At 30.6% G+C, this 23,830-nt stretch overlaps 1 pseudogene; it reads left to right on the forward strand.

Annotated features, from left to right (window-relative positions):
* The first annotated feature begins 1,077 nt into the window (after window positions 1-1,077).
* LOC134278609 (excitatory amino acid transporter-like) lies at window positions 1,078-14,612 on the forward strand (annotated as a pseudogene).
* The last annotated feature ends 9,218 nt before the right edge of the window (window positions 14,613-23,830 follow it).

The raw sequence follows: 23,830 nt of genomic DNA on the forward strand, positions 1-23,830 counted from the left end.
CATAAAAGATAATCTTTATCGTTTACGCTGACTGATTTTCAACTTGTTTTCTATTTAATAGAACACACAAATAAAGCTTTTCATTAATTCAAACATTAGTTTGATATTTAAAGATGAATTTTATGATTTCAACAAACGAACTACCTTTTCTCCTCAACTGATTGTGCATAAATAATTCTTTAATACTATATCTTTACAATAACTTTATAAGAATGGCGATGTTATTTAGTTTTCAACGTTTTGTTTTCTTCTTATGCCAAGAATCAGCATATTGTGACCATCAATTACCGATTTCTCTATCTCGGATGCGTCATTTATTCAATGGATGAATCAATTAAGGTCTCTTCTCTTTATCATATCTGATATATTTAAAAGATATGTAAACTTCATTTTAGACAAGAAAAAAAGATATTCAACCTTTTTTTCTAAATGCAAATGGGCGATCTTTGATAACTAATTCTCAATTAACGACATATCTATCCAAAGCTCAGGTACAAGGGGTACCAGGGAAAACGTCACTTCAACCTTTTCCCTGACTTCATTAAATCACTCAAAACAATCAATGATTAAATTTCTTCCAAGTTATTTGTCTTAAACAATCATTTACAAATTATAATATGCAACTGCAAAGATATATTAACCAAGTTTTACAGTAATCTTCACTGCCATTCCCCACTTAAATACGACTGAATCAACCAATCCTTAGTCAAATGTCGTTTACACATTGACGTCATTTTTAGATTGTGACATCATAAACATTTAAGATATCTTATAACGATATCATTTTTGAATGTTTGTAAGATTAATCATACATTTATTGAACATTGATATTTTTCTCTAAATTAAAAAAAGACAATAAATTAAGATTTAGAGATCACACGAGAATACCTTGGCCTATGTCTCATTTACACTTTAAGATATCAAATAGTAAAAAGTAAATATTTCTTTTTTCAATTCCAAATTTCATTTTTCTAATTCTCCTCATGAATTTAGATAGACGAAATGATAAAAATAATAAAATCCCTTCAAAATTTCTTTTTAAAATTGTTCATCTTTATATCTGTGTTCTCTTTGATGATGAAGAGCCAAATGAAAACTGGTGGAAAGACGAGAAACTCCTGTTTTCAAAACATTCGACGAATCCTACATGGACAGCTTCTCTTTGTTTTGACTTTTCTGGCAGTCATTCTGGGATTTATAAACGGTTCGGAATTCGTGAAGCTAGGCCTTCTAGAGATGTTATACAATGGATCGGTAAGTATGTTTACATTAAAAATTAATAATCAAGTGTTTAATATATAAAAAGAGGAAACTATTGTAGCTGTGGAGTTGAAATACACGGTAGATTTTTTTATTCTAAGTGAATTCAAGTTCATATTATGTTTTCTATAAGTGCCACCACCCAACCCCTACCACCTACTCCACCCCTGTGGAACATGGAAACCGGATCTTCGGTGAGGTAGTACAACAAAGCAAGTGCAAGTACTGCACGAAAAAGATCCCACAATGCTCAATGGCTTTGGATACCTATAGTATATAAATCAGAATTTATAGCCCTCCACTGGCAAGTGGTGGCGTCCCATATGAGTGAGATTTCAAGAGGGACTTTAAACAACAAAAGAACAATCAAAATGCCATGCCTTTTTCCTTTATGTTAAAAAAAATTATTCATAATTCTCCTTTTGCATCGTGTTAATTGTAATTATTGGTTTATGTTTTTCTTTTCTTTTTGGTGAATTTAAGTACTGCGTTTTTGACAAATGCAAATTATATTTCATGTATTATTAGACCGAAGAAGAGATTGGCTTAGCCATTCCCAGAATGTAGAAATTGAGAAATGTAATACTGTACGATGATTGATTGATTGATTGTATACTGTTTAACGTCCCTCTCCAGAATATTTCACTGATATGGAGACGTCACCATTGCCGGTGAAGGGCTGAAAATTTAGGCCTATGTTCGGCACTCAGGGCCATTGAGCAGGGAGGGATCTTTATCGTGTCACACCTGCTGTGATTCGGAGCCACGGTTTGTACTGTCTCATCCGAAGGACCGCCCCATTTAGTCGCCTTTTACGACACGCAAGGGGGGGGGGGTACTGAGGACCTATTCTAAACCGGATCCCCACGGGGCTACTGTACGATGAAAGATGACTGATATAATCTAATATATTTGAAGGTATGCCAGGCGATCTTTTCATGCGGTCGCTAAAAATGATGATAGTCCCGCTCATAATAACCAGCGTCATACACAGTAAGTATTTTCCCTCGTAGTTTGAAATATCTATTTAGTTTTAAGAAAACAAATCTGACAATTGTTGTTTTTTTTTTTAACTTTTTTTTTAAAAGTAAATTTGGGATTTTACTCTTGAGAAATTGAGAAATAATTTATAATTTAAAATCAAATGCTATCATTACCTCATATAATGAGTATATAAAATTATTATTTAAAAAAAAATATTTTCAAAATTTATCTGTACGTTTAATTAGGCGGGTACGTTAATAATGTGTTTATTAAAGTGAATGCACTTAATTGCACTTTTTGCCTTTAATTGCAATTTACTTTTTGTTTTTCTAGGCACAGCTTCTTTGGATCCAAGATCTAACGGTAGGATAGGACTTATATCCATCACGTACATACTACTTACAAACTTGATGGGATGTGTGGTTGCCATAACACTTTTTTATATCATTAAACCAGGTACATAAACAGTTTTTGTTTTTTTTAAAAAGGTTATTAGGTTCAAATTAAAATTGCAAAATTCAAAAACTAGTCCCGTAAAAAGTGAATATATTGCAGTGTTTCATTTCACTATTTTTGGTTTAAAAAATTTTCCTCAAAAAAAAAAACACCAAAATATCTCTGCTTTGTCAAAGTAAGATTCACTTATTTTTAAATTTTCAAATTTATTATCCTATTCCCAGGAAAAATAAAATCTGACTTTTTGTTATTTTTTCTATCAGTAAAAATTTAAATTTTTTGAATTTTAAATTTACCATCCCGATTACCGAAAAGGGGAAAAACCCACGAACGGAATCGTGAAATATTTGAAATGAGAAATTAAAGACATTTTCAATAAAATTTCCGTCCAGTTTGAAAATGTATGCTTTTGATATACAGGGTTGATGCAAAAGTAATGTCACAGTGTCCAAATCTTTAAATTTGGCGTCAGATTTTCAAATACAATATATCAAAATAATCACAAATATAAATCTAATTAACATAAATTTTGATATAATAATGTTCATTTGGATTTATTTTATAGATTTTTAAAAGCATAAAGTATAGGGGGTGTCGCCGTGTCACAACGTAGCGTCACGTTTTAACTGTTTTTTTTTCTTAGAATGAAAAAGACAAACACATTTTAAAGATTCAAAAAAATGCCCCATCCCCCAAATTTTTAAAAGACAAATTTTTTGTCATTTTAGTCTGTATTTGAAAATTAAATGATGGCATTCGTTTTTGTGATCATAAACATAGTTGTTTTACTCTGTTGAATTGAACAAAGGGTTTGTCAAAAAAAAATAAACGGTTCAACGAGTTGAAATTATTTTTGTTTTTAAAAAACGGGAATTATCACAAGCGAAAGCTACGTTAATTAATCAGACTTATAGAATTAAGATTTTAAACAAGAGACATCTTAATAGATGTTTCAGGAATTTGTGGCAGGTGATTGGTCACTGAATGATCAGCAGAGGACAGGAAGCCGAAATATTAGTGATCGGACGGAAACGTTCAATGATGTCTGACGTTGAAAAAAAAACTATAGAGTGGCATGTTAATTTTTAAGTTTGCTTTTAAAAGCACAGTGTACTGTTTAAAATATTTTGACAGAGGGCTTATTATAAAGAGAGTGAGTGTATAACGGGAGGGAATTTTAAAGAAAATTTGGGTTTGCGTGTTTGCGACCACAAATATTTTTTAATGAAACGAAGGGGGAAAAGCTTAAATGTATGACGGTGCGTATCCGTCATATGACGTTTTACTTAGGTGGGCACTACCAAAACCACATTGTTTAAAAACCTATATTTTGGAAAGTATACATCATATTCCTTTGAAATTTTCAGGTCTATTTAAAAAAAAAAAAAACTTCCATCTTGTATAATTTTGTTGCTTTACTGATTTATTCCAACTTTATCAAAATTATGACATTATTTTGGATCAACCCTTTACTTTAAGTATATTATAAAGATTGTCAGATTGGAATTTCTTTACCAATACGAAAATCATCATTTGTCTCTATATAAGGGGGAAATTTAATTTGATTCATAGGTTTTATCAAAGAATGATCAATTTAATGAAAATCTTTGATGTTCAGAATGAATAATACTTATGGGGGAAAGTTTGTTTTTTCTTTTAATTTTACTTTCAATATTATGCATTTATCTGTAGGAAAGGCCCATGTTGCTCATGAAGATAGATTAATGCTAAACAAAATTCGGGACAAGATATTTTTGCAGATTTACTGAGGTATTCATGGATTATAAATCGTTTTTAGTAAATTGTACGAGGCTTATTCATGACTACTAGTAAATGATTAGAATATTTCAAGTTACGTGTAGATTCCTTAAGTTTAAGTAGTTTACGTATGATACATTCCCTTCAATATATACAGTGTATAATATTACATGTTCATAACTCTTTATTTTTAAATCATTTGACAGAAATATCATACCAGACAACCTAGTTGAGGCAACTTTTCGCAAAACACAAACACAATTCAAGTCTGAAATAATCTGGAGTAATCAAAAGAATCTTGGTAATTCGTCTAATACCACTGCAGATGTAAATCAAAAATTGGAAATGGTGAAGATTGTTGGCAAAACAGATGGACCAAATATACTTGGTAACATCTTTTATACAGGGAAATTTTAACCCCTTTCACCCTAACCTTAGTCGAACGAATTTAAAGCATTCAAAGAATACAGTATACTTTCTTAAACAAAAGAGTGACTGGCCAACATTGTTTACAAGATTGAAAGGGCAAAAATTTACTGTGGCAAAAATAACCCTGTATAAATTAGAAATTAAAATATGAGTTTAATCTGTTTTATTGTTTCCAAATATCCATACATATGAACTAATATTGAGCTTCCTTTTTCTCTTTTTTTTTGTTTACAACAAATTTCATCCGTTTATGTGTTAGCATTTTTTTAATGTATCTTTTCTTAGGGTTGTTATTTGCCTGCTTGTTGATTGGGATTGCTGCGGGAAGATTCAGAGAAAAGGCCAAAACATTTATTGATTTCTTTGCAATGAGTTCTGAAATCGTGTTGCAAATTCTTAGATGGTTTATCTGGTATTTAAAAATATATCTATAATTTGTTTCATATGCTAATGGTATCTAAAGAACAACGTTCACTTTTGCCTTTTTGGCCCTGTGAATTTCTGAAAAATTGAAACTCTTTAGTTTTAGTTTACAATGCATTGAATTAATACTCAGATCTTTAGTGACTGCGTATCTATTAAAATAACGTAAAGTCTGAATGAAAAAGTCTACAAAACGGCCAATTTTTAAAACTATTTTTCATATTTTATATAGAGTGCAACCTCTGAACTAAAATATGCAAATAGAAAATGATACAACTGTTCCTAAGGATTACAAGACATGTTTTATTTTTTAGATCAGAGGGTGCGCTCATATTATTTTTCTTCTATAAAAGTACTCATATAAACCTGTGAAAACATTAAAATTCCTAAGAAAAATTAAAAAGATATTTCTTTTATTTTTGAAGTGATTATCATTATTATTTTTTTCATGTCCTTCTTGATTATTATAAATCAGCCCTTCCAGAAAAAAAAAAAATTTCTTGTGCATAAAATAAAACCTTTTTTGTATTTTAAGAAATATAAATTACCAAAATTTACTTTCTTAGCTTGATTTCTAAATAGCCTATGTTACATAATGAATGAAGACCACCTGTTCATAAAGGACGGTATTGATCTGGTAAAAAGTTCTTTTTAAATTATAAGCTTTTTTTTTTTATTTTAAGGCTGACCCCAGTAGGCGTGGCGAGTCTCACGGCTGCCTCTTTAGCAGGTCCCCGGGTGACATCACTGAGACGTTTGTAAGCCTGGGATACTTCGTGTTGACAGTGACCTCGGGCATCGTTATCCCCCAAACATTTCTTCCACTCATATATTTTGCATTCTTTCGCGAAAATCCCTACAAACGTATCCTTAGTGTAAAGCGGGCCTGGTTAATGGGTTTTTCTTTCGGGTCATCGTAAGTGTACATTTCAAAATTGAAAGCATATAATGTTTCAGTCAATATATTTTACATACAACACAATCCAAAAATAAAAGGGAAAATCAAAATTCCCTTTTTTTCACCCAAGGTTTACAATTTGAAGTCATTTTGGTCTTAAAATCCTTATATGTGTGTGTACAAGTTCCCTTTTTGAAGATTTTTTTAAGTATTTGAGGAACGTTCCTCTTTCTACACTTCAGATGCATTTGTTATGACCAGAGATTTGAGGAACGTTCCTCTCTCTGAACTTCTGGTGCATTTGGTATGACCAGACATTTGAGGAACGTTCCTCTCTCTGAACTTCAGATGCATTTGTTATGACCAGACATTTGAGGAACGTTCCTCTCTCTGAACTTCAGATGCATTTGTTATGACCAGACATTTGAGGAACGTTCCTCTCTCTGAACTTCTGGTGCATTTGTTATGAGCAGAGATTTGAGGAACGTTCCTCTCTCTGAATTTCAGATGCATTTGTTATGACCAGACATTTGAGGAACGTTCCTCTTTTGAACTTCTGGTGCATTTGGTATGACAAGTCAATCAGTCAATTTCAATTGATAATACATACTACATTTATATAAACAGTACATTTGAGGAACTTCCTCTACCAATTCTATCAAAAACACTACAACCATGAATCTTAATACACTGAACGTTCCTCTCCCCATTTCAAAATTTGACATTGGACTGGAGAAACATTTCTCTTCCAACTGTTGACAATGGATTCATGTTGAATACCCCTCTTCTGATTTCAAATGTTATTATATAACTTTATACATGAATCAGAGGAGAACTGGATTAAAGAAAGCTGTACACCAAGGTACTCCCTAACGTAAAAGAGTAGATAATCCTGTTGATTTCATAAAGTCAAATTTCAAGGTTGAGACTATTCTGACACAAATAATGTCTGCTTAAAATTTGGGGAAGCCTTTGCTTTACAGACATCAAACTTAGTATACTGGTACTCCCCAAGGAATATAGACCCCTACTGATTTTGGGTTACAAGGTGAAAAGCACAAGGCTCAAACTGATCTAGAAATAGAAAAGTATTGTTTACTCAATATTTAAGTAACTTGAGATTCTAATGCTTGAAAAATAATTTAATGCACTAGATCTGTAGTCCTCCTAAGAAATATATGACCACTTTTGATTTGGGATAAAATGATATGCCCTGGATTTCAATGAAAAAGAAAACAATACCCTCATGACACCACTTGCAGCAACATTTCAGAGAAATGATTAAAGTTCCTAAACAAATCAAGTAAGTAGTCATAATTTTCATTATTGGTTGGGAAAATTAGAAATTCTATGAATTCCTATATAATATATGTTATCAAATGCTGTACATGGCAGGAAATAGATTAATTATGTTGAATACAAGTTAAACATGTTTAAAAGCAGTGCCAGGGATCGACGGATGATTTTGCATTATTATGAGCGAAATTCGTTATGAAGATAAAAATACATAATTAAGTCACAGTGAATAAAAGCACTTCGCTGTAACTCAATTCAACATAAGTGTGTTGGCAAAAATTGTGTTTTACTGTATTTTTTAAAATCTTTTTATTATTCATCATTTACTTATCTCAATTACTTTATTTATTCTATGGGGAGAGGGAGTAGAGATGGGTGGAATCCGTGCCCATACAAATTTTTTTTTTGCTTCCTAACACAGGAAACTTTGATTGAGAATATGCTCCTTAAAAATACCCCCCCCCCTTGCCACTGAACTTATCCTATATACTTTCTAAAATATGCAAAATATACATATTTATGTAGTGTTTTTAATTTGTATTACCGGGTATATTTTTTTAATTTGTAAACTGGCATGATTTAACATGTCCATGTATTAACTATACAGGATGATAAGAGACGTACACTCTATTTTGAATTAACGTTTTGGACAGACCTGGTATATCTTATATGCCAAGTCAGTGTCTTTTTTTTGTAATCAAACATTAATTGATTTGATAAAGAGAACAATAGCTGTGTTTCACCTAGTTCAATCCAAAAATTATCCGTGCTTCACTAGATGCTCAGCAATGTTAATTCTGATGGTTTTAGAGTAGAGCAGAACACACTTAACGAGACTCAAAGGAATAATCTAGTGTGTCAAAGAATTAATGTGTTTAGATGAAACAGATCCGTATAGTTTGTTTATGTATGGCCAATGCTGAAATCTTAAACTCTGAGACAATTATCGCTTCATCGGCTGCACTAAGTGGTCACTGGTCAAATGTTTATTCTTTCTCAAGATATCGTTAGCTCTATCACTTGTGTGTATGAACAGGAGTACATGTACTTAATATATTGAAATCATGTGTTTTTCTTTGCTAGCAATATAGTGACCTTGTCTAATATCATACCCTGCTATAAAAACATGTTAAAAATTTTACTACATGTATAAATTGGTTATCTTGAAATATTATGGTAAAAAACGCAAATTCAATAATTTAATATCCTCAACATTGTATCCTTTTAAACTATATGCTGCGGTTAGAATAAAAGGATAAAATTTAAAAAAACTAATTATAAAAATTTAAAAACTTTTTTGAAACAATTTACCGGGAAGTTTTTTTTTCTAATTTCATAAAAATTCTAGGCATATTTTGTTGTGTTGTCAACTGCAAGGATTATGATCAAGGCTTGAGTACCCGTGTACAATTTAAAGAAACACTTATAACAAAACCTTTATCTCAAAGGGGTTTTTTGTCATTCTATGTATTAATCTTTTCTAAAAAAAAAAAGTAATTATAATTAAATACAAACTCACATTTTATGTATTGCATTAATTGTTTGAACAGATTTTTAATATTAATCAAAATGGAATGCAGTCAAAAATAGAGTGAATATGAAGTTTCTTTTAGTTGTCATTCATCACTATCCCACTGAAAAATATATTTTATTCTTAAAAAAAATCCAAAGGTGGTATCTTGTTTATATTCCTACATATACCTATGGTTAAGGATTAGTTAAATACTTTAACAATAACTTAAGTATATGTATTATTTAATTATAAATAAGTATTAATAATTAGATCTAAAAAAAATTGTACATTAGTTATAGATGTTATATGTATGGTCGATCGGCAGATCATGTCTTGTGTACTCAGTGTCCGGTCCCTGATAAAAAAAAAATAGTATTACTAAAAATACGAGTTACAGTTTCACTTGTTGATACTTCAATCATTTTATGCATATAACCGTAATTTTGTTATTTTTTATTTATTAGGTTAAAGCGGAGAAAAAAATGCAATATTCAGTTTCATTAGAGAGATTCATTTTTACAACACATGCCTGATATGTACACCAATGAAATTCTTATTCCTAGAAACTCAGTGTTCCAGTGTTGGTGAATGTAATTTCAAAGAGTTGAAGAAAATTTTCTTAGATTATTTCTACATAATGAAAACTGCTAAGACCAGGGTTATATAAATTGACCTCAAGTTTACAGATAACATCATCTTCGCTAGCCAAGGGTTTCTGATACGATACTCTCCTCATGAGAGTAGCGTATCAGAAACCCTTGGCTAGCGAAGATGAGATAACAGACTTTTGACCTTGCTGCAGCTGGCTAAATTATTTAATCCCAAATTACCCACACTGCAATCCAAGATAAAGGAAATCTGTGAAATTCAGTGTGCATGTTTCTGAAATTAACAATTAAATCAAAGATAGTTTCATTATCAAAGTATCTAACATTGAAAAGGGGGAAGGGGGATGAGCAATAGCCAATCAATAAAACAAACAATTGTATAACTGTATTACTCAGTACAACATTTCTTTTAATACATGTGCGAATAATTTAATAAACTATTCTAAATCAATAAAACATTTTTTAAGGGTTTTTTTTGTTTTTTTTTGAAATAAGGATTCTTATTCCTGCTTCCTTTAGATCTGAAAATTAATTGCAGGAGATGCTGTTTTTACATTATTATTATAATATTTTTTTTTTTTTTTTTTTTTTTTACAAAATAATTATGTGGAATATTTCTTTGCATTTAATATGTACAAACCAGATTTTAGCCTGAAATTTGTTATTCCCCAACCAGAATAATTAGTAAAGTTTTACAGTGTATAGAAATTTCATTACATTTTTTGTTTTTTAAATATATTGAAATTTATTCAAATTTTAAGGGAATAAAATTTAAAACTCTACCAAGATCTAAAATTCTCTCACTGTTTGAGTTCTGTTCTACAATGTAAATTGCTTCAATCTTCTGACTGCAGAGATATGTTTATCTATAACACGATCAAGTCATCATAGCATCAGCACTGTCCATGAAGTCACAGGGGACAGATACTTGCCAGAGCTGATCGCCTATAGCTAGTGTTCGATGAGCATATATGATTGGCAGTGATTAATAACAATTACACTGTGAACTGGGGACAGGAAGACATCAAGGTCTCAAAGTCTTTATCTTTAAAGTAAAGAATGATGCAGGAATTAGGGTCACTAGACAAATCCCTATTATAGAATCAATTCTTTAGTTTAAAGAAATACACAATAGTACTACAATATAATACGAATTGAGATTCAGATGAAAATAGGTTCTTGTAAATAAACGAATACATTAATAAAACCCATGAAATATTATTTGACAGCTGCATGTACTGTGGAAAAGGAGAAATAAATTAAACTTTTAAAAATGTGATGACTTATATTATCATACATGTATATAAAATGTTCATTGGAGGAGTATGGGGCTTAAGAACTATATATTATATTAATTTACATTTTCCAATTGACACTTAGTTTTTAAATTAGTGTTACATGCAAGATATACAGGAGAATTATTTTTCTCAGACAAAATTTGCAAATCAGAGTAATATTACTGTAAACGTGTAACATTTGGCGGTGTATTCTTTTTAGCGTTTTTGGGGAAAGAAACATCTGCTAATATAAGTACAATGCTAAATGAACAATAAAATGCGCTAAATCAAACCTACGCTAACTTGTTAAAATATCAATTTCCGCCAAATATTGTACACTCTAAATATAAAACATTTACAGTATTTCATTAAAATAGTATGAGAAAGATAGAAAGTGTCAATTTTGCAATATTCTTAGTACAGTATGGAAATGCTTTCATAATTCATGGGCAATTTAAAGTTCAACATTTTAATTTAAGTTTTGCAATTTTTTTTTATCGATTTTTCCAGTCTATTTAATTTTTAGATGAGACACCAAAATTTATTATTATGTACACATTCAATTTGTTTGATTATTCTAACTTTGCCTGAATCACATCTTTGATAATACGACATGCCGCTGTACTGAATGTGAGATTTTTCCTACAGAAGATGACACCCAACACTTGTTGAGGCTGTTTTACTGTGACTAATGAAAAAATGCTATGAACCTTTGGAGACCAAGGAATTGGAATCGTCTCTATTATAAGGGAAAATGTAACCACAAAGAAACATGGTTGACCTTCATCAACAATTTTGGTTTAATTTCATGGTAGAAAGGAAAAATACTGTGGGTATTAACCTGTTAAAACCAAGACATTGTAAATGTGATCCCACTGCCATTCAGTGAAAAAGCCCTTTGTGTTGATACATGAACACTGCACATTGCACATGCTTGTTCCGAATTGAAATATTTGTTTGCTCCTGTACCTTGTTTATATTATGCTTTAAGAAAGCCTGAATTCAAAAAGTACATTATAAAAAAAAAAAATTGATTTTTCAAATATTTTTTAGAGTGTGTATAGATAAAAATGTTTCTATGAATATGTACTGCAATTCATATAAAAAAGAGAAATGTTTCCCAAATTCTTCATGTACGATAAAAACTGATATAATATCACAAAACACATGATAATGTTAGAGAGGAACGTTCCTCCAAAGTTATTTTTAAGTGGGCTTTGTAATGTATCAACAGATATCCATTAAAAGACAGGAACATTCCTCGAATGCACGGGTTGCAAGCTTCATGAGGTATAAGTAATCAACAGAAATAAAACCATTTGTGAGAGGAACGTTCCTCAAATGCCTGGTTTAATATGATTAAGGTATAGACATATACAAATCTGAGAGAGGAACGTTCCTCATACATGTAAGTATCCTGTGTGAACAATGTTAAATTTAAGTGAGGAACGTTCCTCAAATGCCTAATGTTTGACAATTCATGAGACAACCATTTGTGAGAGGAACGTTTCCCCAAATGCCTGATATTTGACAATCCTTGAGATGCCTACAGTAATAATTAATGCCTGATGTTTGACCATTCATGAGATGTCTTCAGAAAAAAGTGAATTTGAGAGAGGAACGTTCCTCAAATGTCTCATGTGTTAAGATTCTTAAAGTATTTAAAAATACACACTGTATGTGCACATGTAAGAGAGGAACGTTACTCAAATGTCTGGTTATAATAAATTCATCTTAGTTTAGAGAGAGGAACGTTCCTCAAATGTCTGGTCATAACAAATGCATCTAAAGATCAGAGAGAGGAACGTTCCTCAAATCTCTGGTCATAACAAATGCATCTGAAGTTCGGAAAGAGGAACGTTCCTCAAATGTCTCATGTGTTAAAATTCTTAAAGTATTTAAAAATACACACTGTATGTGCACATGTAAGAGAGGAACGTTACTCAAATGTCTGGTTATAATAAATTCATCTTAGTTTAGAGAGAGGAACGTTCCTCAAATGTCTGGTCATAACAAATGCATCTAAATGTCAGGAAGGAACGTTCCTCAAATCTCTGGTCATAACAAATGCATCTGAAGTGTAGAAAGAACGTTCCTCAAATACTTTAAAAAAATCTTCAAAAAGGGAACTTGTGGAGACACTATAAGGATATTAAGACCAAAATGACTTCAGATTGTAAACCTTGGGTGAAAAAAGGGAATTTTGATTTTCCCTTTTATTTTTGGATTGTGTTATACCCTCCGTATATTTTAATTCAAATGTTCATATTTTGTTGCTTGATTAGCACATATATGGTTTTGATAGCGTTGGGAAAATATTCCACATCATCAAATACAAAGTGGAATCATGGTTTTAAGCTCAATTAGATTTTGAAAATAAATATGATATTGACTTCCTGGTGAGCAAACCTTTTGTTTTTAATTTTTATAAAAATATTCTTTTCAGAGCCCTTGCAATGCCTGACTTATTGCAAGCCTGTGAAAATGTTAATAAATTGGATAAACGGATCACACGTTTTGTCATACCTCTTTGCTGTACAGCAAATGCAGATGGCAGTGCCCTGTTTATTTCAGCTGCTTCTATGTTCATTGCACAAATTTCGGGCTATACCTTGACGTATGGAAATGTCATAATAATAGGGTATGTCTTTTAAGCTTCATTGATAATGTAATAGAGAGATATCCCCTGGTGACATAAAAGTCTGTTGTTCCTTAATAGATTTGTTAAGTCGATATGTCTTTTTTGTCCAATTTTGCTAACAAGTTATGCTATAATTGTTTGTTTTTTACTGATGAAATCCATTTCTTTAATTTGCAAAATCATTAAAGTTGTAACATTTTAGATAAGAAAGCAGGGGTTTAAGAACCTAAAGATGATACATTGCTTAAACGTGTTGCACTTTCATATCGGTTCTATTTCACTTCATAGTGTAGCATAATCAGGGTATCATCATTTAATAATTGAATAGTTCTCATGATTACATGTTTTGTAAGCAATATATTGATCGATTCATATAGTACTATATAGCGTTTTTCTTAATTATCATTGTAGAATTTTGACAGCTTTTTCACACTTTCCTTACCGGCATTGCCTAGCGCTAGTATGGTAGTGGTTGTTGTTGTACTCTCTGCCATTAACGTTCCGGTAAACGAGGTTTCTATCTTGTTTGCTGTTGAGTGGTTTCTGTAAGTAACTTTTCCACAACAATACATGTACATATGCATCATTTGTATATTTTCATATTAAAATTTTCACTATATTTGTATAAAAAGTGCGAGTAGAAATTCAAGACAGTGCATTGAAGACTGTAGTTTCATAATAAATTATTCAGGTTGTGAGTCGAGTTGGTTCATTTTTGTAAAAAACAAGTGTTTGACTAAAATATACATAATTATGTATTTTATGACATTTTGTGTCTGCTTTTTCTGTCTATAGTGACCGCCTCAGAACGGGATCGAATGTTGAGAGTCATTTTATCTGCGCTGCTATCACTGATCATTTCTGTAGACGTAAATACGACTTAAAGAAGGAAGATGTCAACATGTTTCCAGAATCAGAGATTGAACTTATCGTTCACTCAGACAAAGTGTAAAATATTTTTAGACTACTGACCTTATAACTTTAGTGTTTCAAAATCCTAAAATTAGTTAAACCTATGCAAGGACGTTCCTTCTGCATGCTGTATTTCATATGTACATGTGTACATAATTTATGACTATTGCATACCTTTTCTAAACCAAAAGAATAAAAATAGAAGTAAACTGTATAATTGTTAGCAAAGAAGTTTTTATACTTTTTAAATTTTTATCTACACCTTGTGCTTCTGACTTATAGTTTATTCGTAAGATAAATAATACAAATATAACCTCGCGAAGTGGTGAGAAATGTAATACATAGTTTTTACTGACTTTGTCTATATTACTGACTACTGTTTACCATATATTAAGAATCTTCAAATATCAAGTTTTCCAACACGAACAAATAATCTTTTTAGAAAGAAGTGAGGAAAAGATGTGGGAATTTGAACACCGATTAATTGCAAAAAAAATGTTTTTGTTACGAAGATTATTTTTCGTTCTTGTTTGAATACGATTTTAAATAGCGATTTGTCTGATCCACATTTTGCTTAAAATGATGAACATGTATTGGGTGATACATGTACAATATCATAATAATAACAATAAATAATTATGTTGCTAAAGAGGCATAGCATATTTCCCCACTGTAATATTTTTTTAAAGCAAGAAAGTCTTACATTAGATGTATTCTTTCGATAATTTCAGTTTTACCATAACATACATGTGATGAATTACAGTCATATGAAAATATTGGAACTAATATTTTTTCAAGCAATTCAAAATCTCGGTAAAAGTGAAACGTTCTTTTAAGGGGGGAAAAAGAATATACAATCAATCACTTCCTCGAATTGTCTATCAGTATGCAAAGGTCCTTTTTCTTTCGCATTTTAATGTAGGCTTGCAGATATTAACTTAAAGCTGAGATTTTAGTATTTCAGTAAACATTAATTAGTAACAGACAATGTTTTCTTTTCATTCTGGTTCAATAATATTTTCAATGGAATAACTGCTTTCAAAATGTGTTTTGGATTTTATATCATTTTTTCCGAAAAACTTAAAAAATATTAAATAGGCTTTCGGCATATAAGTTTAACTTGTTCAGGTATAAAACAACAATTAGGTAAATTTCATTTATGTGTTGAATGCTGTTTATTTTCTTTTGTCTAAACATTAGTAATTAGATGTCCTATTTTATTATTCAAACTGAATGCTTTTCTCCATTTTCTGGAATTCTCCTTGGCCTTTTTAAAGGTGTCGGGTTTCATGTTATGTAATTTTCCCCAGTTCTTCATTTTCGGATGCTTGTTATGAAACTCCAAACTTTTCCATGGTCAAACCTGACCCCTTCGTAGACAATCAGTCAATCAGATGTGTCCATCATAATCACGTGTTTTGATGCTGTCTGTAACTGACCAGTCAACGCTGGATCATTCTCGCTTTGTTGACGCTATCAATAACAGAGAAGAATTTGGCACACCCACTACCACCCCAGCTTTTCCTACCTTGCATTTATATGTTTTAAATTGATATAAAGACTATATTTGACACATTGGCATATTTATTTTTGTAGTGACATCTCTTTGCTGTATACCTACTTTTATTATATTTTTTGCAAATATTGTTTATCTGTAATTATAAATTTAGGGGATCACCATATTAATATGTATTTGTGCGATTACCTTTTGATCTGATCCCCTAGCATGTGATGTATATATTTTTTCTTATTTCGTCATTTTAATGAAAGATATATATATTCTCAACAACGGTGTTGATTTTATTTGATTATACATGTATCTCAGCACAAACAGAGCTGCAGTGAGATTGTGCAGCATGAGGAAACATAAATAACATTTATGATTTGTTCCGCTTCAATGATATTTTGATGGTAAAATTTCAGTTTTAATTTCTAATGGGTACCAAAATACATTTATTGCTAGAGGATTATAGCTATTACTGGGAATACATTTTTCTTAGAAAGCTTGTTGATTTAGCATATCTTCAGGTGGTTTTATATTAAATGACATTTTGTTTGTATTTAAAAAGTGACACAGTTTTTTTTTATGTATAATCCGGTTTTGTATGGGGTTACATTCACTGATAATCAGCTGATTCTTTGTATCTATGCAGTCATTTCATTTCCACTCCTGGGAAAATTGAGATTCAATTAATAAAAGTTTAATTTCAAACGTTTTTCGATCTAAATGAAACAACATGACTGCTATTTCTATGCTTATTTTTAAATCCCATCACTTCCCATCACATCCCCTTTTTTGTAAAATAAACGACATTGGTTTTATTTTTGAAAAATTTGAACTAATGAAAGCAACAAAATTTTAAATAACAGTGCTTGATGTTTTTAAAATTAAATTAAAACGCTGTAATTTTCAAAAGTAAAGTATAACCGGGGTTTAAGTCATTTAGCTGTTTTATAATCCCTTGGCGGATTATGAACTTAAAATAACCCATACCACTAAGCTATGTTAATAACCATGATGGAAAATGTGATCTTAGCATTTTTAAAATATTAATTTTTTTTTTTTAGAAATTGTAACAAAGTAACTAGATACTTTTAGAAAATGCAATATACATGTCCCCATCCTTAATGAATGGGCAGGGCCATACACAGTATCAGTTATATGCATGCATGCATAAGCTGTATGTTACTATAGTTAAAATACCATTGTTAAGCTGAATGTGGGAAAATGATATAAAACACAGGCATATACTTGCCTTTGAAGAAAATAATTGATACATTTACATTAAAATTTTTACTTCCCCTTCTCAGTGCTGGGTGTCAATGTAGTATTGACTGCTTGGGTAGTACTGAAAATAATTTATCGAAAATCCGTACGAAAGCTAAAAAATTCTTTCCCTTAAGGGGGATGTCAAACCAATTATTAGTCTGGTGTGAAATAAGAAATGCCAAGAATGCGCTTAATACTCTTAAACTACCCCAAAGTTACTCAAATGTTAATGCACTAGTTACCTACTGTTAAGCCAAAATTAGTAAATAATTAAGTTTATTTTTTTTAATTAAGGAAATTAATCATTGTAGAACTGCGCAGCTACAGCATTCACAAATAAAAAATGCATTGAAAATGGTGTTAGTGTGATTCATTGATAATATGGCTACAACCATTTTTTTCCCTTTTTTTCTTGTCATTATCTAGAATTCTTAAAAATTTGTTTTTTATATGTGTGTTTCCTGAGGCCATGTGTTTATTTCGTCCGCCATTCCTCTGTCACACAATTTGAATAACATTATTTTAAAATAAATCGACCATAAAAAACAAACAAAAAATTTACTAAGTAATAATCATTAGGTAATATTACTTACTACTTTTATTTGTTGCATCGCTTCGTCTGATTAATGAAAAAACGCGATTTTAACCCCACTCCTGCAAAGGGGGAAAAAATTTCTGTCACAGCTGGTTTCCTATAAATATTAATACACTGAGCACGTTTTTGACATGTGCATATATCTGCGGGAAGTGCTTTTATTCTTGATTATATTTAATTTTTCGTGGAACAAGTCTTGATAATTTTTTGGTTTTTTAAAACTCAAGAAAAAAGCAAAAAAATCCCATAAACTTGTGTTTCGTGGCCTTTTTTTTCTTGGCGATGAAGTTATTTTGAAATGGGGCACTGCAAGGAGGATGCTTAGCATTTAATTTGAAAATGTTAAACAATATGCGGTGCATGAAAAACAAATTGCAATTACATGTTTACAATCAAAAGTTGGTACATATTTTATTTTTTTAGCAGTTGGGGAAAAAAATGGGCATTTAAAGGATTTCCTTCAGGCCCTCACATAAATAGCTGATTTTTGCAATGACCAACACATCGTATGGAGTAATGTTTGGACATAAAAACGCATCATGTCTCATTATGTTGACTACTTTGTAAGCTTATATTGAACATACGAAGCTTAATAAAATATATAGAGTTGTTTTTTTTTTAAATTTAGAAGCAATCACAATGTTTGCAAACAAAGGTCCATTGCATATGCTATGTCTATCATCCAAAAAAATAAACTCCCCCCCCCCCTTCCAAAAATCCTATGTTTTTTTTTCAAAATAGTCCCAAAGATTAAAAAAATTGCATTCTAAGTATGTGATGGAACATGTACTAGCCTTATAAGACCATTTGTTGTAAAAATTTTGGTTGTTTTTCCCCGATCTACTGCCTAAAAATGGCCCACTCAATTTTTTTTCATCCAATTACGGGATTTTTTTTCTTTCAACAAATATGTTTAAAATTTGGGGAAAGTTTTCTCACACCATAAAAACGGACCCCAAAAATTTTCCCCGAGTTAAATCCCCCAAACTATTTTAAAAGGTATAAAATATTTAATTTTGTTGATTTTTTTCTTTCTCTGTAAAATTGTAATTTTGACAAAATGGGCAAATAGAAAAAAAAAAATTATTATTAAATCTCCTAAGCCACTCTAATGATTTTATTCCTTTTTAAAGTTTCCGCTTTAAAGAAAAAATTTAAAAGTTTTTTGCAGAAATTTTTGGGGGGGGGGGGGGGGGATCAAAAGTAAACGATATCTTAGGTATTTGATAGTTATATTATTGTTTAAAAATTTAAGTATTTTTTAAAGTGTAAATTGGAGATCTTTGATAGCATATTGCTTAATTAAAAACAAACCCCTTTTCAAATTGCTTTCCCGGGCAACATAAAAAGTTCATAATCAAAAAGTTTATTTCAATACGTACACTATTTAACAACTGTTGATAATAATACTAAATAAATTACTTCAAGCCACACTTTAAAACAATTCCTCTTTGAAAAGTGTTCATATTATTTTAAAAATTTTCAATTAATTTCCCTTTTACATTTAAAGTTTTTATGTCCCTCCAATTAAGAAGAGGTCTGGAAAACAAAAATTTTGTGCTAAAAATAGACCACGTGCTGCTATCAATGAACTACTTTCAGGGTTCTTTCAATCTTTTTTAAGCAAAGATACCTTTTTTTGAACTTAAAATTATCATTTAAAAGTGCAAAATTTAGACATTTTCTCAACAAATGGTTGTGAGAAAATTAATGCACACTTTGCGTATTTTTTTGGATTTTTTAAGGCTTGCTGAATTTTATTCGCAGTTTAAGGAGCATTCAAAAGCATTTTTCTGCAAAAGTATATGTTATATATGCACAACATGCATTCAGTTATGCATATTTATTGTTTTTATCATAAGGGTTTAGAATTTGATCAAAATATAATGTACTTTAGCCATTTGAAGAAATGTTTACATTTTGTTCTCACTGCACTAAATTGGCCGTACATCCCCCTTTAAATCCTTTTATAAATAAAAGAATCAGCTCCAGCACTTTTTAAAATATACACCTTATAAGCAATTAATATTCCATATTTCAGCTCAAACAAAGTCTATGCCTTGGACTTTTGATGTAAATCCCAAAACGCTTACAATGAAGCGCATTGAATGGTAAAATTTTTGTTCGGATGAAACGTTCTGAGTCATGTTTTGAACGTCAATTATAGCATTAAGACAAGCCCATTTTTTTAGAAACGAAAAAGAAATATTTGTTGTAATGTTTAACGACACCCCATTTTGTGCCAAGCAACACGAGTTACACAGAAATGGAAATTTTTATATCATTGAGAGAAAGTTTGAGAGTTCCTGCTTCTGTAAAAACATATTGCAACGAATTTTCCCTAAATTTGAATTTATCGTGTTCAGTGGAGTTACCATAACACAGGTATCGATCGAACACTCATCTTGTATATGTAGCCGCCAATTTTATTGGCTATTATATTTATAAAATTTTACAATATCTTTAAAGATACCCCCAAAAAATTCCATCAAACGGAAAATTTTCCACTTCAATGCGCTTCTTGTTCGTTCTGGTGATATTCTAACATTCCTTGACCCTGTGCAACTAAATACTGCTAGATAAATTCAAAATATTTGCATTGTAAAAAAAAAAATTATATTGTTTTAATTGATAATAAGATTAAACAATAACGATGATTTCATTTCATTTAAAATTTTTTTTTTTATTTAACATTATCCAACAGTGAATCTTTTTCTGGATCAACTGTACAGCGCAATGTTAAACTGGTGAGTCATATTTGATAGTGTTTCTTAAACCGACATTTTTTCAAGTATTGTAATTTTAAAGATTTCATAAATAATTATAACTAAAATAATTTTAAATGTTATTAAAAATATAATGTCTTAATTTGGGTTTTTTCGTTTGTTAAATTTTACATGTCTATTACCAATTTTATTTTTTACTTGTAAATAAGTTTATGTGTAAAAAATTCAGAAAGGCAAGCTTGTGTTCTATGTTTTCCGAAGAAAAAAGTATTTCAAATAAGATGAAATTCCACCAGATTTGAGAAAAAACTTTAAAATGATCTTCTTCTCCACCCTCTAGTGGTTTCCATGTAAGATTTGAATCAAAAGTAATGCTTGTTTTAACGTAAGCATCGTTTTACCTTCTTACCAACAATCTATCACAATTTCACCAGTGTTCTAATTTTTACTTCAGGTAAGAGGCCAGATTCGGCCGTTACCCTATATTGTCCTTAATTTGTTGTCACAAATTTTAAGGTGTCTATTTAAGATGAAATAAGACAGTGTTTAATCCAATACATTAAAGGAACAAAAAATATTGTATGATTTTTAGATAAAAAACGTTAACGAGTAAGAGGTATTTAAAATGCAAAATAGGTCAAACTCAATGCTCTGTAGCGGATTGACACCCATTTCTTGGTCTGGTTTTTAATAAAGCTATTTGTGTAAGTTATAGAAATATATTTGATAAAAAATTCTCATTACTTTTGTTGGCAGGATCCAGCCACCTTGATTATTCCCCTTTAACAAATATATAACGATTAATTGAGACCTTCATCCATTTAAAAAAAAAATGTGTGGGGGGGGGGGGGCAAGAAGAAACAAATTTATAAGATATAAGAAACAAGAACAAAAAAGAGAAAACAATGAGAAATAAGATGAAGAAAAAGAATTTTACGATATTTTTTTAATGCATTTACTGAATAAAATTAAAACCTTAAGGATAAATAACACAAACAAACTTTTTTTCAGAAATTAGCATTATTTCTCATAGATTTACATTTAAATTGACAACCTGAATAATGTTTACCAAGTAGAGTGGGGGAATTATATAAGATTTAGTCATGAGGTTAAAAGATTGTAAAAAATTTTGTATGGAATTATATAGAAGGCAAAACAAAATCTCATATCTAAGCACCAAGGAAAACCTACGATTTCTTCATAATTCAGGGATTTATTATTTATGTCATTTCAAATCAAAATCAGTCAAGAAAAATATATCAACCGGTGCATCCATTTTCTGTTTGTGGTAAGTACCCTTAAGGTTAGCAAAAACAAACAGTAAATAGTTATGCAGTGTTAATATACCCATATTAATATGAATTATATGTATAAATTGTCATAAGATAAAAGAAACATTGATTTGCTATATCTTCAATTTACAAAAGGATGAACGTTGCCATAGTTGTTTTGGGAAATGTTGAATTCAATCAAAGGTAATTGTAAAAAATACGAGTCGAAAATATCAATAAAGGAATTACTAATACTCGTCGTGAAAACTAGAAACAAAATTTATTGATTAGTTATATAAAAAAAAATGTTGTGTCATATAAAACATTGAAAGACCTCTTGTAAAATATTCTTCATCCAACTGTGCAACTGATATACCTATGAAACATGGTAGATTTTTTTTACGTAGATGCAGAAGAATATGCATTAAAAAATCAAATTAAATGATAATTTTTATTCGAATATAACAAGAAAGAATTACTGCAGATGTTTTGCTCTTTAAAATATAAATGTTCTTAATTGATTTTTCATATTTTTATATAGGAAGTGAAAAAATTATTTGGATTGTTGTCGTCGTTATTCTTAAAGTATTTTTCAGAATTAATTTATATTTGATTTTGGCCATGTAGGAAATAAATTAGTGTTCGAAAAGACTGTCTGAAAAAGATAATAATGATCTCTAGGAGTGACCCATGTAACTTAAAACTGTTCCAATTTATTGTCTGTTTGTATGTTGTTTAACGTCCCTCTCGAAAATACATAACCCATATGGCAACTCCACCACTTCCCGATGGAAATACGCAAATTTTGTCCTAAACTCGGCACTCATGTTCATTGACAAGGGAGGATCTTTTTTCGTTATCTTTTGTGGCTTATCCCCACCCCCTCCTTTCCGGTTTTGATTTAAACATTTTAAAATCTGCACTACCCAAGGATGTTTCCACATGAGTTTCAACTTTTATGGCCCAGTTCTTGAAATTTTTTTTAAAGATTTTTCATAACAGATTCAACCTAACCCTACAGTAACACCAAAATCTACGACCTAGGGTCCAGAAATTTACAATTTTTGAAGAGGCCCACTTTCATTCATCATAATTATGCATTATGGGTGGGGGGGGTCACGAATTTCATTTTTTTTTTTATTTCCCTATATCCTAAATGTCAAAATAGTCGAAATTGATTACTGGTCCCAGAGAAGAACTAAGGATGTTTAAAAGTTTACGACAGATTAAGCATGCACTATGCAGCATATGCAATATAAATCGGACGGAAAGAGATAGCAACAGATCATCTTAGTAAATCAAGTGACCAAAAACAATCGGTATCTGAATAGTCCGCATCCTGTGTAATTAATAAACAAGTAAACAAACAAATTTACACCTTAGTGTTACATGTAAATGGAAAGAATATAATCGCGACAATGGGACCATATTTGTTTCCCATAGAGGAAATAAACAGTAACATTTAAGAGCTGTTGCACTGTAGTAGAATAAAATGAACCCCATGTTATCGTGAATTCTGCAGAGAAACCTCATTAGTCTCGACAAATTATTCGAAAAATAAAAGTTTCGTTTACGCATTCGCTTTTATCATTTTTCCAACTCGTAGGTTATCCTGCAGCATTAAGAAAATGCTGACATTTTCTGACATAGATCAATAAATTGAAAAATACAGATATCGAAATAACAGTTATTTATCTCGAAATGTGTACTTTAAATACCTTGAAATATTACATATTTGCAAAGTAGACATCAGAATTTCAATCAGGTGAAATATAGGGGTAAACATTCCTTATCGATAGGTCTCACCTAGCCTGTAATTATCTTATAAACGAACATATCAGAGTGTAGATTACATGTACACAGAATTGTATGAAGAACGGTAGTCAGTATTTGAATTAATGATAAACGTTTTTTTTCAATGCCATTGTATCAATCATAAAGTATGCAAAATTCTGAAATTAAATGAAACAGTTGATATCCTTGTTTCCTCAATTTGGTTTGTCTGCCTCGATT

The sequence above is a fragment of the Saccostrea cucullata genome, unplaced genomic scaffold (assembly GCF_032062105.1).
Source record: "Saccostrea cucullata isolate Sc308-1 unplaced genomic scaffold, CSIRO_AGI_Scuc_v1 ctg6268, whole genome shotgun sequence".
Taxonomy (NCBI): Eukaryota; Metazoa; Mollusca; class Bivalvia; order Ostreida; family Ostreidae; genus Saccostrea; species Saccostrea cuccullata.